General features: G+C 46.0%; 1 pseudogene; it reads right to left on the bottom strand.

Moving 5' to 3' along the window:
• Positions 1–2,263: 2,263 nt before the first annotated feature.
• Positions 2,264–3,285, bottom strand: LOC110559686 (nucleophosmin-like; annotated as a pseudogene).
• Positions 3,286–12,412: the final 9,127 nt, after the last annotated feature.

Raw genomic sequence — 12,412 nt, forward strand, 5'->3', positions numbered from 1 at the left:
CCAGTTCCCAGTTCTCCGTGCGCTCACCCCGCCCACAGCGCCCAAAGTTCTTGCGCACGCCGCTTCACGCTGGTTTCCTGTTCTCTTCAGTCACGTGAGCCCTTTTAGCCCCCTGGTTTCGAGGAAGCTTCTGTCCTACGGTGGCAGTGGCGGCGCCGGGCACGGCAGGCTTGAACGAGGCTCTGGGGTGGGATCCCAGAACAGGTCCTGGTTGGAGCTCCAACTCAGAAAAATAAAAGTTTAATGTCGGGACACCACGTCTGGATGCCTTTGATTAGGTGAAGCAGAGTGTTGCTAAACGTCCGGGGAGATGCCACATGAACAGCAAGCGTGTTTGCAGGAAAAGACTGGGAACCCCTCCCCGCTTGGGCCTCTAGTGAACAGCGTTGAAGAGAAAAGCCGGCTCCATACGAGAAAATAGGAATCTCTTAGAAATGGCTAAACACATGGTGGCTGGCCTTAATGCTTTGTGGGCTCTCCTCAGCTCACCCATTTCCATTCCTTCGTCTTTTTTCCGCTTATTTGCTGGAAAGGAATGACCTCTGAATTTAGACCAGGACACTAGCATTAAGCATGTTTTTCCCTTTTAATTGCTATTATTTTGGGTTTGGTTTGGTTTTGTATTTTGGTTTGTGTAGCCTTGGCTGGCCTCGACCAGGCTGGCCTCACGGGATCACCTGCCTTTGCCTCCGTGAGTGCAGGGATTACAGGTGTGCGCCACAGCGCCCGGCTGGATTCACTTGTTTTATATGCGTCATATGCGATCCTACAAATAGTTGTAGGCTACTGTGTGGGTACTGAGAACCATACTGGTTCCTCTGTCAGAACAGCAAATGCTCTTAATCCCTGAATGTTGTGAACAAGAGGGTAGATGTGTTATAATAAAGTATAACAAGTTATATTTTATTACGCTGAGGGTCATCACACAAAGTTCACCCTCTAAATTCCTAACTGTGGTCCTAAGCCTATTTCAACAAGGCTACTCACCTGTACGAGATATCTTAGCTAATGGAAGTCAGTGTTAAAGTAATTTTATTCACCTGATTTAATTGTCGTCTTGGAGGCTTACTGCCTCCGTCTGCTATCCTAAACCTAGTCCTCGAAACTTCTAGCCTCAATACAATCTATTCTAGGCCTAGAATGTTTTCAGTCTCTGAGATTTACTGCTAGGTAAGCTCATCCTTTCTAGTTCTTTCTGAACTCTGGCTGGCTGATTTAATTCAGCTGTTCTGGCTCAGACTCCTCTCCAAGTTGACTAATTGATTCCTCTCAGCTTCTGACTGAATTGCCCTGCTTGGCCTCATATTAACTCTGGCAGTATGTTCAAATCTGTCTCTCATTCTCTAGCTTGTTCCATCTTCACCAGTGACTAGCTTGTTCTCTAGTTTTACATGTCTCAGTAAAACAATCCGGATAAAAACTGCCTCCGCCACAAACTCAACTCCACTGCATTGCTCCTCAACTCACTGATTCAGCTGGCCTGCCTGAACAGAACTGACTAGAACTTAAGAGATCTGTAGACTTTACAGATTGTTTGGGATTAAAAGGCGTGTACCACCACTCAACAATATATTTTTCCATTTTTTGGTCTCACCCCCCCCCCCCCCCGAATTGTATCCTGAGTTAAATCTTTGATTCTGTGATGGGTACCTGTTTATATTGGGATCGAATAATCATCAGTTTAATGGTATCAAGACAGGAAACAGAAGGACTTAAAGCCCTGTGATGGCTGACATTGGAGTTACTATTTAGAAGGAGTCTGGAAATGGACAGGGGCACCAGTCATTTATTTAATCTCAGGTTCTCTTTTTGCAACCACATGATGGCTTACAACCATCTATACTGCAATCTAATGCCCTCTTCTGGTATGCAGGTGTATATGAAGATAGAGCACTTATATACATAAATAAATCTTTAACAATAAGTTACCTTGATTCTTTTTTAAAAATTTTAAAAATTACGTATGCATAGATTTCCAATTACCAACTCCATGTTGTGAGATTTTTTTTTTAAGTCAAGATACCTAGTTTATTTCACATGTGTGGTTGTCTGCCTACCATTTCTACATCTGACCACCACTATTACTATCTCCTATCATAACATTCCAACATACTTAAAACCAGTAAAGGGTGGCGTTCCATCCTTGAAAACTAAACAGGCACTTTAGACAACACATTCTTGGCAATCGAACCTGGACAACATTTATCAAACACAGTAGGGAAAGTTCTCACTTTGCATCATAAAAAGGACAGCCACATAGATATCAACTGTTGCAGAAATGAATAAAGATGGACTATTTCAAACTGTTTAAACCACTTTCTTAAAGAGATGACTTCCTCCACTGCCAGAGATCTTGAATAGCATCCTAGTCATACGGAAGCAGTCCCTCATGTAATTAATGAATGTGGCTTCCACTTTGGGAAGAGAAACACCTTTTTCTATACTTGCTTGCATTTTTCCTTAATGTCTTCTACAGAACTAGGTCCTTCTGGTGTTTTAGGAATTGTTTTGTCTTTTTTTTTTTTTCCTGTGTTTTGAAGCACTCGACCCTTTGATCTTAATGTTGATTGTTTTCAGTCTTTTTCATTTTGGTTTGATATTTGCATTTTTTGCTGATGTATCTGTGCAGATTTCTTCACTGGCACTTTTTCTTCAGTCTCCTCTTCCACCTCTTCATTGTCCTCCTCTTCACCAAGCTTTACTCTTTTCTGTGGAACCTGTTACCACCTCTGGGGGCAGACTGCTTTCCAGACATAGTTTAGAGTTCACATCCTCCTCATCTTCACCTTCTGACTCTGCGTCTTCCTCCACAGCTACGAGGTGCTGTCCACTAATGTGCACAGGCCTGATCCACACCTCGCCTCAGGTGCTGTCTTCTCAAAGCCCCCAAGGGAAACTGTTGGTTGTACAGACCTTTTCACAGTTGCCAGTGTTACTTCAGTTGGACTACCTACATAGTTCTTTGCTTCTGCCTCTACGATGTGGAAGTCATCTTTTGCCCCTGCTCCTAAACTGACCGTTCTTAGTGATAGCTAGTGCTCATTTTCAGTATTATACATTTTTAGGTGCTAATCTTTGTTAGCCTTTGGTTCACAACCACAAAGGTAGTTCTGAGGCCTAAGAGGGCTCATGTCCATGTCTATTGAGTCTTCCATGAGGCAGAGGACTTCGGTGTGAGAGAAGTCGGGCGGAGAAAACTACCTACCACTGAGAACAGACACGCAGGATGGAATCATTCCCTGTGTTATGAGTTTTAACTTAACTTTTTATTACAGATATTACATATTTTTTAAACAGAACATTCATATAATAGTTTTAGTCAATTCAGCCAGACTCACACACCTGTAATCTCAGCACTCAGGGAGGAAGAGGCAGGCGGATCTCTGAGTTTGAGGCCAGCCTGGTCTACAAAGTCCAGGGCAGCCAAGGCTACACAGAAAAACCCTGTTTCAAAAAAAATTTTTTTTAATCTGAAAAAAGTTTTAGGCAATTAAGTGAAACCAATAATCCCTTTAGCTGTTCTGCATTGCTCTTTTCTCACTGTCATAGCTCTTGACCACAGACATAGAGGCTTTAAAAACATGTCTGAGAAAGAGTGGTCCATGACCCAATCCAGAGTCAGCTTTTCAATAAAGTAGAACAGCAGAAAACAATACTAATATTATCTATACCCAATTGACATTTGAAGCCCATTTGTGCCAGTGGCCAGGAAGCCCAGAGAGAAATTCTGAGCCCTGCCAGCTAGCAGCAGGGGAAACAACACAGCAAGCAAGATGTGTTAGCAAGCTTTAAGCACCATAACTGAGCAGATACCCATCTATACTAATCCTCTATGCTATTCTTGCTGTTTCCCAGCCATGTGCCATGAGTTACCTGCCAAGTTCATCCTGCCTGAGCTGTTTCTGCTTTCTCACTGTGTCCTTTCTCTACCTCTTCTTTCTTCTTCGCCCTCTTCTCTGCTCTTCCATCCTGGTCTCTACCTGAGACCCCCAAGACCAGGAACAGAAATTCTGCCTACCTCTCTTTTGCCCAGCTATAGGCTGTTCAGTTTCTTTATTAGCTAGTCAGAAATAATTGGGGAGTAAAGTTTATAAAACATTAATCAATGTATATGATAATGCCCTCATCTGGACTGCAGTCGTATCTTGGGGGCCCAGAATTCAGCACTGAAAACACAGAGCACCAGACCAACACCCAACATGCATTAGCTCCTTTGTAACCCACTTTTCCACTCCTTTTCCTTCCTCCCTTTCAACTCTCTCACACTAGATATAAGAGAAAAAAGGATAGAGAAGAAAGAAAAGAGATCCCTGAATAAAGTCGGGGGTCAGAAAAGGGGCAATATTAGCATTAGACTACTTTCTGCTCCTTGAGGCAGGTTTGATCTTTGCTCTCAGGATATCTATTTCTTCTTCTTGTTTCTTCTTTGCATATGACTAGTTAATAAACTACATCCAATAGCAACCAACAACCCCCCCTGCCTCTCGGGATCCAGCAGTTAAAACCCTCTGAAAAGCCCCAGAATTTTTTTAAATTAATTTATTATTTAATACTCTGCCTGCATTTGTGCCTGCAGGCCAGAAGAAGGTACCAGATCTCATTATAGATGGTTATGAACCACCATGTGGTTGCTGGGACTTGAACTTAGAACCTTTGGAAGAACAGCCAGTGCTTTAAACTTCTGAGCCATCTCTACAGCCCACGTCCACAGAATTTCAAATGCCACACAGCTGCAGGAGCTATCTGCAGCTGGCAAAATCACGCCAGGGCTTAGCTCGTGCTAGAGCATGAGACAAATTATAGTCAGCTGCTGTGAACACTCTGAAAGCAATCCCATATCCCACACCTGTGATTAAAACAAAAAGACATATTTCTGTATTTTTTAAAAAAACAAAAACTCCAAAATTCATGTTTGCAACAAACCTTGCAAGCAAATCAGAAGTCGTAGATCCATCAATACACACACACACAAATAGACAAAACTTACTTCCTCCAGTGTTGTAATTCCAAGGTAGGAGCTGCCTGGTAGTGCTGTAGCAGTTACAAGGCACGGTGCTTGAGCTGAAGCTCCGGCTGCACATGGGCACTGGATGCTCACTGGCACCTCCAAGCTGTCCATCGAGCCCCAAGCACGGACCTGGACATTCCACTCTGCCCCCCCCCCACATACTGCCATCAAACCCCATGTCCCGAAAGCTCCACTGTTTCTCGAGTGGTCACTGGAGTAGCACTCCAGTTTATCAGTCTTGCCATTTTGTCCATTTAGTCACCCTGAGTCAGAAAGACGTACAGAAGACAAGACCCAGCCAAAGCAACAACAGAAAACACAAGGCAAAATCAACAGCTGGAGTCATTCAGAAGTCCACCAATCTGACCAAGAGAAATTATCTTAACAAATAGAAGGGCACTCTATACCTTCCCACACAACCCAGACACTCGGACCCGTCTCCTAGTTCTCGGCTCCTGGAGCCACGCTGGACCTCTCCAAGCCCTCAGCTTGGCCCCCAGTGTCATAGAACCCCCCCCCCCCCCGTGTGTCCTTAGCTCTGCAGCCGAGATGTTGAGACCCTGTTGACAGGTACCAAGGTGCTGGTCCTCTCTGAGTACACCGGAGCCCAGTCTCACCAGGGGGTCCTCGGATCTCCAAGTCAGGGCAGAAGGGAAAAACCGATGATTCTGGCTGAACTCCAATTAACCAGAAATAACAGTGGGCTCTGGGATCTCTCCCTTTGCCCTGAATGAGGGTTCATAGACCTCCAAGGTACCATATAACCAGAAAAATGCCACAGGAAGCTAAAACAGGCTTCTGTGACTCACCCAAAGGAGGCCTCTGTTAAAAAAATGCTGGCTATCTCCATTTTCTAACATGGTTATTCACTTCGGGGAGTCCAGAGGACTGAAGGTGTGCTCTGGAGCTTTGAATTTATATTCCAAAATGCACCTACAAGGTAACCCACCGTTCCCTGAGTGAAGAGCCTAACTCCAGAATTTGGGGTGGAATGGCTTTTCTCTCTCATCTCACTGCGGTCTCCAGATGTTAATCCTGAGATCTGAGAGAGAAAAACAAGTTCTACAATTTAGAGCCAAATCTGAAGCAAACTTTAAGCAAATATTGGCCAGGTGGATGAGTTATGGCCAAGTCCATCTCTGGGTTCCCAGAAAACAGGCACAAATTATGTTCTGCAGGATCTTGAAAAGGTAAAACCCCAGGCTTGAGAGATGGCTCAGGGGCACTGTCTGCTCTTTCAGAGGTCCTGAGTTCAATTCCCGGCAAGCACATGGTGGTTCCCATCTACAATGTGATCTGGTGCCATGAAGGTGTACACACAGAGCACTCATATCATAAAACAAATCTTTAAAAAAATAAAAAAGGTAAACCCGTAATTCATTGCACTTCCCATCAGGTCCAGTCAGGGGCAATCATACACCCTGACATATTTCCTGCCACATACTTCCTGCCCACAGGTATCAAGCACATCAGTAGAGATGGGTCAAATAAGCATAGGACAAACAGTTACTCTCCGTCTTAACTGCAAAGAGAACCCTTAACATGCAAGGTATTTATTTTTTGTTTTGGTCTCCCAGGGGTTCCAGAGCTGGGAGCCCCCAGCATCACTCAGACAAAGGCAATCTGAATAATGCCGCAGCAACTGAAAACAGGTTCAAGCAGCACAAGCTGGTTTTGCAGGGCTCTTCTGGCAGCCTGTCTGTTCCCACTTCACTCCTGTGAGAACAAGAATCCACTTGGAGACAGGAGCATTGACAGTGCCAATACAAGAGGTGAAAGACAAGAGGCCTGGTAACGATGGCTACAAGAAAGTCTACACCGAGGCACGGAAAATATCAAATCAATGACAGTGCATGGTTGTGGTTAACTTAAAAGTGCAGGTTGATAATGCTTAGGATTAGCCCTATAATTATTTTTGAAAATTTTATTTATTTATTATGTATATAGTGTTCTGCCTGCATGTACACCTGCATGCAGAAGAGGGCACCGGATCTCTTTATAGATGGTTGTGATCCACCATGTGGGTGCTGGGAATTGAACTCAGGACCTCTGGAAGAACAGCCAGTGCTCTTAAACTCTAAGCCATCTCTCCAGCCCTAGCCCTATAATTATTATGGGAATATTATCTAACCTGCTATTATAATAATAAATAAAAGACACAGACACCTGAAAGATTTTTGGAATAGCCTTATCTTACCTGGGACAGGGCAGATATTAACCCTCTAACCTACCTTTACCTCCCAGCTCCCACCCAGGCTAATTGTTGTAATAATTTCTATCTGGGTAACTTCCCATCCATAATCCCAAATGTTATAAACTGGACGTGGCTGTTGAGACTTACCAGGGCCTGTACTGCCTGTGTTACTTTCCTGTAATTTGGAAATACAAATGTGGGTAAAAACAGCTGATTTGTAGAGGGCAGAAGAGTGGTTGCTGGATGAGGACAGTATTGGAGAGGAAGTGCCAAGACCCAGAGGCATGGGGCTTCTGGCTCCACACACATGGGGGTTCAAGGAAGCGTCCACAAACCTTCTGAGGCCCAAGGAGAGGAGCATGGAGTCAGTTCCAGTGCAGAAACGTGAGGCATGTTCTAGGAGATGAAGGTGTTCAGCCCACTACTCTAATCCCTAGCATCATGTCCAGCAGGGAATCTCCCTGCAGGACCCTGTAAATATACACACAGTTACTGTGTCAATCACCACTGAATTTTAGGGGCTCAGGAGACGGCTCTGTGGGTGAACTAATCACTATGCAAATGTGAGTTCCAAAGTTTGGCTCCCCAGAACCTAAATAAAACCTGCTGCAACAGGGTGTCTGTAATCTCAGTGCTTCTGTGACGAGATGGAAGCCTGAGAGAGACTCTCCAGAAGCTCTTGGGCCAGCTAGCCTGAATACACAGTGGAAAACAAAGGAACTTTTCTCAAACAAAGTGGAAGGCAAGGACACTTGGGGGTCTCCTCTGCCCTCTACATGCATGCCATTTGCGCTTCCCCCAGTTAAATAAAAAATATGCAAAATTTAAAGCTGGTATGGAGGCTCACACCCGTAAACCCGGTATTCAAGATACCAAGACAGGAGACTGTCAGAGTCCCTTGCTATGCTGAGGAGGAGGAGGAAAGGAAAAAGGGGGGGGGGGAAGAATAATCAAAGGAAATCAAATAATAATTTTACATTCAGAAATAAGCACATGTAAAACAAGACTCTGATTCCGTGGTGCCTATAAGCAGGTTGCTGCCTAGAAAAGGGTACAGACAGAAAGAAAAGGCACTGGGGTAGGTCGGGCACCCTCAGCGCTAACAGTGCCTGCTCTGGCTTGGTGATGCTGCCCCCTGGTGGCCATGGCAGGACTGGTGTCTTAGGGGTTCTATGCTTTGCTAAAGCAACTTGGGAAGGAATCTAGGGAAGCTAGAGAAGGACCTCAAGGCGAGAACCTGGAGACAGGAACTGACCAAAGACCAAGGAGGAACACTGTTTACTGGCATGCACCTCATGGTTGCTCAGACTTCTTTCCCCCTTCTCTTTTTTATTTATTCTTCTCTCATATATTATATGCCGACCTCAGTTTCCCATCCCTCCTCTCCTCACAGTCCCTCCCCCATCTCCCTTTTACCTGAGATCTTCAGAAAAGAGCAGGCATCCCAGGCCTATTCAACAAACATGTCATAACAACTTACAATAAGACTAGGCACAAACCCTCATCTCAAGTCAGCCTGCTTTCTTAATGGCGTCCAGAACCGCCAGCCCAGGGACAGCACTGCCCAGTGATCTGGGCCTCCCCACATTAATCACCAATCAAGAACACACCCCAGGCTTATCCACAGGCAAAAACCTCTGGGGATTCTTCCTCCTTTGAGGTTCCTGCTTCCAAAATGGTTCTAGTTTGCATCCAGTTGACATTAAATTAGCCAGCACAATTGTCACCTTGACACACATTACTATTCAACTACAACCTTTTCTTTACCATTTGTCTCCAAGATGGCATGTTAGTATCAGTATTATAATAAAAGCACAAATAATGTTAAAAATCCTACAGTCTTTAAAAGTTCAGTCTCTCTGAACAGCCAAAGTCTCTCTCAAAGCTTAAGCCTATCTAAAATATCCACAGTCTTTCTAAAACCTCAAAGTCTCTGTAAAATTCTAACGTCTCTGAAATGTGGGCTCTGGTAAAATAAAAAATAAGTTAAACAGCTGGTCCCGATAACATGTGCCTTTAATCCCAGTGCTTGGGAGGCAGAGGCAGGCAGAACTCTGAGTTGAAGGCCAGCCTGGTCTACAGAGTGACTATCAGGACAGCCTACAGACTATCAGGGCTACTCAGAGAAACCCTGTCTCAAAATGGTGACAATGATGGTGGTGATGATAATGATGGTAATGAGGAGGAGGAAGAGAAGAAGAAGAAGAAGAAGAAGAAGAAGAAGAAGAAGAAGAAGAAGAAGAAGAAGAAGAACAAGCCGCTAAATACTTTTTTTCTCAAAGAAGGAAAAAGCAGGATACAGTTACATTCAAATAAAAACAAAACCAAAGCCCAACAGTATACAGATCGGCACCAGAGTTCTGGGACTCACAGTGTTCTGGGATCCACAGGGCTTGCCACAGGACACAAATCCAGGCTCAGTCCAACTCTGGTCCACATCTGCTGCTGTCCTTGGAGGTCATCCCATGGTGCTGACATCTCCAAATGTTAGGGTCTCTTCTGCACCTGGCCTGCACCTTTACCAATAGCCTCTCCAGGTCTCTCTCCGGGAACCCCAGCCCTGACACTCAGTGCCAGGCCTCAGCTGCACCCCATGACTTCATGATGTCTGCAACACCAGTGCTGTCTTAAAGACTGTGCGAGGTACTGCCTTGGCCCAGCTGCTGTGTGATGATGGTAATGAAACAATTCCCATATTTTTTTCTAAATTTTCTAACCTGTTAAGATCTCACAGAACAATCCACTTAGTTCTGAGTACTTAGTGGCTTCTCCAGCTCAAAGTTAAAATGCTTCCATAATCCTGCCCCAAACACTTGGCAGGATAGTCGAGTGTGGTGGCACATGCCTGTTGTCCCAGCACTCAGGGAGGCAGAGACAGGCAGATTTCTGAGAGTTCTACAAAGTGACTCAAGAGCAGCCAAGGCTACACAGAGAAACCCTGTCTCAAAAAACCCAAACCAAACCAACAACAATAAGACACATGGCAGGGCTATCAACCCCACAACCTGGTACCAATTTCTGTCTTGGTTGAGGTTTCTATTTCTTCGATAAAACAGCATGAAAAACTAAAACAGTTTGGGGAGAAGAGGGTTTATTTTAATTTACAAGTTGTAGTCTATCATTCAGGAACTCAAGGAAGGAACCTGGAGGCAGACACAAGCCTTGAAGGAGTAATGCTTACTGGCTTGCTCTTCGTGCCTTGCTCAGCCAGCTTCCTCAAAGCACCCAGGACCTCCAGCCCGGGGGGAGGGGGCACTGCCCACAGTGAGTTGGGCCTTCCACATCAATGATCAACCCCCACAAAAAATGTACCCAGGCTTGCCAACTGGCTGACCAGATGGGGACATTTTCTCAGCTGAGATCCCCTCTTTCAGAATGACTCTAGCTCCTGTCAAACTAACCAGCACACCTGGAGACATGGGAAACCTAAGACCTCTGCTTCCACGGAGCACCAGCCATTGTGGGAGGTCCATTACTGCGGACAGGGGCACCTTTTCTTATATGAATTCCGTATCCTCCAGGAGTCTCTGTGTTGGGGCAAGGAAGCTGACATAAAGGAAGCTTTATTGTTGCATCCCTACTCTACACAAGGCTCAGCTTAACAGTGGGATTTACATACCTCAACCAGCACTCTAGAAACCTGTGAACAGATACCGCTGAGGAAACGGAGACAGAGAGAGTAGAACTGACCTTTTCAAAGTGAACCGCCCCTCATTGGTCTGGTAGACTTCATGGGCTCTCAGGCTCTCGGGAGTTGACAGTCTCCGCACTGTGGACTGAGCCACCCCTGAGGAGTTCCTCAGTGAGCTCTTCAGGCCTTTGTGGGTTGGCCTCCACAATTCAAGGGCAGAGCCGGTCCTTCACCAACCTTGGGAGGGCGCCAGGCTAGGCACAAAGTCCAGAATTTCCACCAGGCCTTTGCAGCTAATCTCTGGGTTATCCACCAAGGATCCCCTTGGCGTGGCCAGATTCTGCCCACAGTGAGAGGCGGAGGAGCAACGTCCCACAATGGGAGAGCCCGCTCAGGCTCCCACAACTGGACACGTTCAAGCCCCTGCACTCACCCCTGAACTTCGCCGAAGTCCTGGCTGATAGCTTTTCAACATCTGGGCATGCGTAGGTGATGAAAACGTTGGGGATCCCGGAGGGCCCCTCAAACTGGTGGAATGTATGTGGAACACTTGTGGAGAGCGGGAAGTCGTGAGCGGTTAGCCGTCCACACGTGGCTGCTCCCTGATCCACAGTGAGGACCCTCATGCGTGGGCAGTGGCAGGTGCTAGGCGTGTCCCCGCGGCAGCCTGTGAGGAGGGTCTGAAGGTATTCAAGACCCTGGGGTGGCCCCTCAGAACTGTCACTTTCCTCGTCGTGTTGACTAGTTTTATGTCAACTTCACACAAGGGAGACTCACTCCGGAAGAAGGACCTCAGTTGAGAAAATGTGTTCATAAGATCAGGAAAGTCTGCAGTGCATTTTTTTTTTTTGGAATGGGAGACTGTTTGGTGTTACTTTGTCAAAGGCAGTACAGAACCTTGAAGACCCACAGCCTGTTTTCTTGTTTTGTTTGAGACAGGGTTTCTCTGTGTGTCCTTGGCTGTCCTGGACTCACTTTGTAGATCAGGCTGGCCTCGAACTCAGAGATCCGCCTGCCTCTGCTTCCTTGAGTGCTGGGACCACAGGTGTGTGCCACCATGGTCAGCTGCATTTTCTTAACTAGTGATTGATGTGGGAGGGCCTACACAGGGGCACTTTGTGGAGTAGGTAGGCTGAAGAAGGAGGGAGGGAGGGAGGGAGGGAGGGAGGAAGGGAGGGAGGGAGGGAGGGAAGAAGGGAGGGAGGGAGGGAGGGAGGAAGGGAGGGAGGGAGGGGAGAAGAGAGAGCAGTAGTTTGTAAGAGATGGAGGGAGTGATGAGCAAGAGAGAGAGTGAGCAAGAGGGAGGGAGGGGGAAAGAATTTGGTGTGTGAGAAAGGGAAAGAGAGAGGGAGTAAATGAGTGCATTTGTGGGTGAGTGGAAAATGAATGAGTGAGAGAGTGAGTAAATTAGTGAATGAATAACCAATGAATGCAGCTGAAGTGTTGGAGGAAGCGATTTATCTTTCCCACTCAGCTAATCCAGGAAGTTTCCACAGTCAGATGGTGTTTGAAGGGTTGTGGTCAGTGATGACAGAACCCTGACATGACCTTTGATGGTATGAAAGGGGAAAAAATACAA

The sequence above is a fragment of the Meriones unguiculatus genome, chromosome 7 (genome assembly GCF_030254825.1).
Source record: "Meriones unguiculatus strain TT.TT164.6M chromosome 7, Bangor_MerUng_6.1, whole genome shotgun sequence".
Taxonomy (NCBI): Eukaryota; Metazoa; Chordata; class Mammalia; order Rodentia; family Muridae; genus Meriones; species Meriones unguiculatus.